The following is a 6,340-nucleotide window of genomic DNA, read 5'->3' as shown; positions in this document are numbered from 1 at the left end:
CATATTGGATTTCATGCATATAGGTATGCATAAAAGATATTCTTTTTATACTAAAAGTATGATTTTCCTCATAAATGGATTTTATGCTTAACTTAGATGCATAAGAGAAATTCTTTTATTCTAAAAGTATAATTCCCTACCAAATTGAAATCATGCATAAGAAGATGCATAAAAGATTGATTTTAATTTCGAAAGTGTTAGTCTCCTTAAATGGAATTTATGTATAAATAAATGTGTAGAGAAATCTTATATCAAATATAAGAATTCTCTTTTTAAAAAAAAGATATGAAATGTGATAAGATGTGATAAGAGGTGTATGAGATGTGATAAGAATTGATAAGATGCGTATGGAAAGTGATAGGATGTGATAAGATGTGTATGGGATGAGGTAAGAAGTGTATGTGATAGAATAGGATGTATATGGGTTGTGATAGGGCGAGAATGGATGTGATGTAAAAGATTAGATGTGAAGACATATGGGGTTACATGAATTGGAATGTGGATATGGATGTATGCATGTAAATGTGGATATATGGATGTGAATATGAATGTGGATGTGGATGTGGATGTATGGGTGTCGATATGGATGTGTATGTATGAATGTAGATATGGGATAGGGATGTATAAATGAGGATGTGAAAATGGAGGTATACATGTAGATATGGATGTATGGATGTGAATGTGGATGTATGGATGTGAATGTGGATATGGATGTGGATGTATAGATGTGGATATGGATGTGTATGTATGAATGTGGATATGGGATGTGGATGTATAAATGAGGATGTGAAAATGGATGTATGCATGTAAATGTGGATGTATGGATGTGAATGTGAAAATGTATGTGAATTAATGTGTCGTCGATATGAGGAAATGGATGAGAATGAGTACACATTGAATGGAATGTGGAATAAGTAATGTGGACTAAGGAAGGATAATGTGGAAAGACGAGAGTTCGATTTAGAAACTGTATTTTGTGACTGTTTGTAAATGACTGTTTTATGTCAAGAATGCTGGGGAAGCATTTTGACCATCTTGTGGATTAAGGTCATGAAGACCTAACTGTTAAAGTTGCAACTGCTGACGGAGAGTCAATGGAGGACGTCTCGCGTAGCAAGGTCGACCGAGGTCTTGACCAGCCTCGGTTCGATTAAAATGGTGAGCTTCCGGTACGGTGGATGAGGGACCAAGGAAGCGGCCTATGAGTGAAGCGCTAGGTCACCTGCGAAGGATCCTAGAGGGTGCTGACCATACGGTGCTCGGGCTCTGGGTCGCCTAGGATACCCACGCGTGCGTCGAGGAAGATATTGGAACAAGGAGTAAGAGTTGTTTTGTGAAACCGGGCATGGATCTGGTTGACTGACCTTGCTGGTCCTCAACGGATGAGTCCATGGCTCTTTTATATGGATCTGTTGGTTGATCTTGCTGATCTTCAACGAGAGTCCATCTTGATAAGTGATTATATTGCCGAGTATTATGGGCTAGGAACTATGGAAACGGCCTCTGTGTGGACAGGTGGTGAGCGTTCTAGTTGCCAATGATGCCATAGATACTCTGATGAAGGAATGATGGGAAATTATGAATCAACTGGATAAATTGGGAGATTGTGATCAGTGGTACTATGGTTTCATTAAAGGATTGTTTTAAAGTTAGCTGATGCTAAGAAAAAGGCAATTTTCATATTGGGTGTGTAAGTGGTGTGGCTAGTTTTATGTTTGCATGAAATTCCGGCTAGGGGGCCTTGGAACTCTTTTCCTTGGTACCCGGGACAAAACCTAACCAAATTCCAAATTGGATCCCATCACTACAGTGGTTGGGCGGTTGGCTAACCCATGGGATCGGATGGGGTTAGGCTGGACTGATGGATCCATAAATCGAGACTCAACTTTGTTTTTACGATAGATAAAGTAAATCCCGGATAGAAATTGTTCTATGGATAGGAATCAACGGCTGTGCCTCTTGATGGGGAAAAAAGCGTTGATCCCAATGATCCAAGTGCAAGTTTCTACCTTGATTTGACCAAGTACCGTTAAAGGTACAGTCAGATCAGTTGATCCGTAATGATCTTGACTACGTTAGAGTAAAGAGTTATCCTGGTGGAATCGCCCATGCTTTCCGAGTAAAGGAAGTTTTTCCAGTTTCGGTTTTGGACAAACCGACGGATTAGTCTCTTGTCCGGATATCCGTGGGCGAGGCCCCGAGTGTGAGACCCCTACCCACGCATGATGTGCTACTTCCGCTGCTAGTACCCCGAATCCGTTGATCGGTGGGGAACAGGGATCTCACAGTTGGTATCAGAGCGAATTGGTTAATAAAGATCAACTGAGAAGACAAATATGTCAAGAATTTATGTAGAAACACAAAAAGGTTGTAATTGTATGATATAATTCATACAATTTGATATTCAAACTGAAATTCGTAATTTGGTAATTGGGTCTTCAGATAGAAGTACCGCAATTATATAGAATCCCCGACTTGCTTGAGGCCTAGACATGATGGTATTTACCTTATAATTCCAAGAGCCACGACTACCCGTATATACCGAGAGTATACTGCAGCTCTTTACTGACAGTATATACGAGTAAATCTAAGACTTGAAATTATAAGCGTTAATGCTATCCAGATGATGAATTCGAATGTGGTTGATATGATTTTTAATTCTGTTTGAGAATTGATGAATTGAATTGGATTCTGATTGAAAAATGATGATTTCTGAAATTAGTTGAAATATAAAAATCTGAACAAAACCACAATGAGGATGAATGGGACGAGTCCCAGTGATGATATTCATAACTGGAATGATGATAATGAATTCAGCAAATCACTATGAGATTAGTGGGTTGTGCTGTCAAATTGTTACTATTAACACTTGATCAGTAGATCAAGTTAAGGGATGACAAATTGAGAACTTGCTTGACTGAAATTCCCGTGGAGGAATGTTCAGAAGAAAATTTTTCGGTCTAATGGACCATTATCATGTTAAAGATATGAATGATATGATCTGAAAATTAATGATGAGTTCTATATAAGGGATATTTATCCCAGTGTTCTGTCGGGTTGACCAGAATATAAGGAACCCCAAAATAAAATTGGATGTTAAGAAAAAGAGTTGTCCTCTACCTTGCGAGATGAGGACATCTCGCACTTTTTAAGTGGGGTAGAATGTAAGATTCCTCCCCAGCCTTCGAGGTATACAGGAGTAAGAATCTCCCTTTCTGAGCTTATAATTATTCCCTCTCTAAAATAAAAGAAAGTTCTGTTTAACAAAGGAAGACCCTTTTTCTAGAATACTTCTCAAGAGTCCCACCTGTTTTAAGGATTCAGAACAATGAGTTCAGAAGTGAGAATCGATGTTTTGGATATCAAGGTTTTGGTCTTCATTCGAGTACGGCCCAAAAGAAGTTCTTTATATCTTGGGGAGTATATGAAGTTATTCCCCAGATATTGTGAGCCTTATATCTGAATTCAATGAAAGTAGGTGACTTAGCCTACAAGCTTCTTTTATCTCTTCATCTCAAAATTCTTAATGCCTTCTATAGAAAAATGTGTCAAACCCAAATCATGGAAAGACGGTAAAACTTCAGTGGCAAGTTACTGTTGGCTTCTAAGTTACGCTAGCTCCTTCCTTTATATAAGTCGTAACTTTTACTTGTCGCTCACAGTAATCTTACTTCCATCAATCTCCTTCATGGCTTGGCAACAAGAACTAGTTTTATCCATAATGATTCCTCACCTTCAAGACGCAAGTGAATCTGTGAAGAAGGATTTTATAGAGCAGTATGAGCGCTCACTTTTCCCTCACTTGGGAACTTCTGTAGCGTAAACCAAATGGCGGACCTATCAAAACATAACTAGGGTAACACCCTGGGGTCAGCAGCACTTTCGTAACAATGTCCGCTTGGCCATGGTTATTGAAGCTTTGGGTTTGGGTCCCCGATACTACTGTGTCATGAGATCAAGGCATCTTGGGTTTTCTGAGCGGGTCTTCTTACTGGCATGTTTTCTTCCTCATGAGAAGATATGCCTTTATCCCGTTTTTGGCTTGCCTCTCAGAGGTCCTTTTGTTAGATCACCTCATACCACTGAGATAGGTGCGGCAATAACCAACAGAATTATTCCCATAGATGAGTTACCTTATACTTGTGCAGTTTGTGAGGACTGCTTTTGTGATCATATGATGGACGGGCTTATGGAAGTGTAAAGAGTTCTTCTATCTTTACTGTATAAGTTCCGAGAATGAATAAAGTTTAAATCTTGTTCTTATTTTGAATCTTGCTCTCTTTAAGACGTTTCTTGGTGGTTAATCTTGATTCAAATTTTTCTCTAAGTCTCATATTCGTGCATCTTGCGAAATTATCCCAGTTTGCGAGATGAGGACATCTCGCATTTTTTAAGTGGGGTAGAATGTAAGATTCCTCCCCCACCCCCTTTTTGATGTCTAGTATCTTTCCCTGTAATCAATCCCTCTTCAGAAATATAAAGACCTTGTTTCTATCTGTTTTAGCCTAGAGAGAGAAAAATATTCTAGAGAGAGAATATTTAGATTTTGAATATTTTTGGATAGAAAAATATCTCATCTAATTCAGATGAGTTTCCCTAAAACAGAAATTAAAAAAGAATTTTCCAATGTGCAATTAGAATTAATTGAAAATAGGTATAAAGAACCTTAGCCTAAGGGTCTAGATTTTCAGAAATCTTTAGACTATGGTCCAATTAAGGTTCCTATGGACCAATAGCATCAATCCATGTGTAGGGAGGAGATAAATCCAACTTGTAAAAAAGAAAATACCCAAAAATGAGTAAATGCTCACATGAGGTGAAGAGTTGAAAATGTACAAGGTTTATTAGTAAAAAACTATGTGCAATATTAAAAATATGAGATATTTTGGGTATAATGATTTTATTATGACACATATGTAAGGAAGGGGAGTCCCTTAAATGCTCACATAAGATGAAGAGTTGAAAATGTACAAGGTTTATTAGTAAAAAACTATGAGCAATATTAAAATGATTCCATTATGACACATATGTAAGGAAGGGGAGTTCTTTAAAGGAGGTGCATATTTCACATAAGATGAAGAGTTGAAAATGTACAAGGTTTATTAGTAAAAAAAACTATGAGCAATATTAAAATGATTCCATTATGACACATATGTAAGGAAGGGGAGTTCTTTAAAGGAGGTGCATATTTCACATGCTTGAATGAGTTTTAAACTCATAAAAATTGAGATATTTCATCTCTCCTCTCTCCTCATTCAAGTCTAGTTCCAAAAAGTTAGCTTAACTGACCTAAAAATGGTCAAATATTGACCAAACTGATTTAGAAAATTCTAGAATCAGTTTGTTTGGTTAGGAGCTCAATTTTTCCTATAAATAGAAGCCTCCCCCTTGTTGAAAAATATATAGTGTTTATGCATCGTTACTCTACTCCACCTAAGCCAGAAACTGTGAATTCATTTAATAATTCACTAGTTTTTGGAGCTTCCCTCTTTCTTCAATTCCCATTAGTGGCTCCATCAACATACTTAACCAATTGATTGGTTGGGGGCCTCTACCGTGAACAAAGAATCAAGCAAGTTGTAAGGTAATTAGTGAATATTGATCTTTCTATAATTTCTCAATGTTTCTCTCTTCTCAACCCCTCTCAAGCTTGAGAAGTTTAATTGGTATGGTTTTTTTTAAATGCTATTGAAGTTTGAATAGTAGTGAAGAGTTACATAATTTAATAAATGCTATTGAAGTTAATTTTCATTTATGTTTAAATTCTAATGATTCTTATGTAAATTCTCTCTCTCACTCAAGAAATGGTAATACTCATGACCCATTCTCAATCCAAATCAAGCTTTTCATAAAGCTTTTCCTTAACCCAAGATAAAGCTATGCTTGAGGCCAAATTAATGGCTTTTTCTTATGCTTTTATTAGTTTATGTATATTGATGATTCAATCCATTATGGATTAAGGATCCAATTAGAGAATCATTTTAATTATTTCCTTAATGATAAGCTTTATCCCTTAGAAAAATTGAGATTTATCAGTCATAGCAGCGGAGCTATGGCAAAATTTTTATAAAAATTATGCATAAAAAAATTTTCATTCAAAGCATAAAAAGAGGACTTCCTACCATATTCTAGGAATCATCATCCTAGATTAATTGAAAGAATTTCATTATAATCATGGAGAAATTGAATTTTAATATTATGCATAAAGGATAAATTTTTATATCAAAAGTGTTATTTTTACCATTTTTATTTTCATGCATAGAAGTATGCAATATGGATAAATTTTTATATCAAAAGTGTTACTTTTATCATATTGGATTTCATGCATATAGGTATGCAT

This window comes from Cibotium barometz, chromosome 38 (assembly GCF_041138505.1).
Source record: "Cibotium barometz isolate CiBa-2024 chromosome 38, ASM4113850v1, whole genome shotgun sequence".
In the NCBI taxonomy this organism is placed as follows: Eukaryota; Viridiplantae; Streptophyta; class Polypodiopsida; order Cyatheales; family Cibotiaceae; genus Cibotium; species Cibotium barometz.
Note: the sequence above shows the minus strand (reverse complement) of the source record.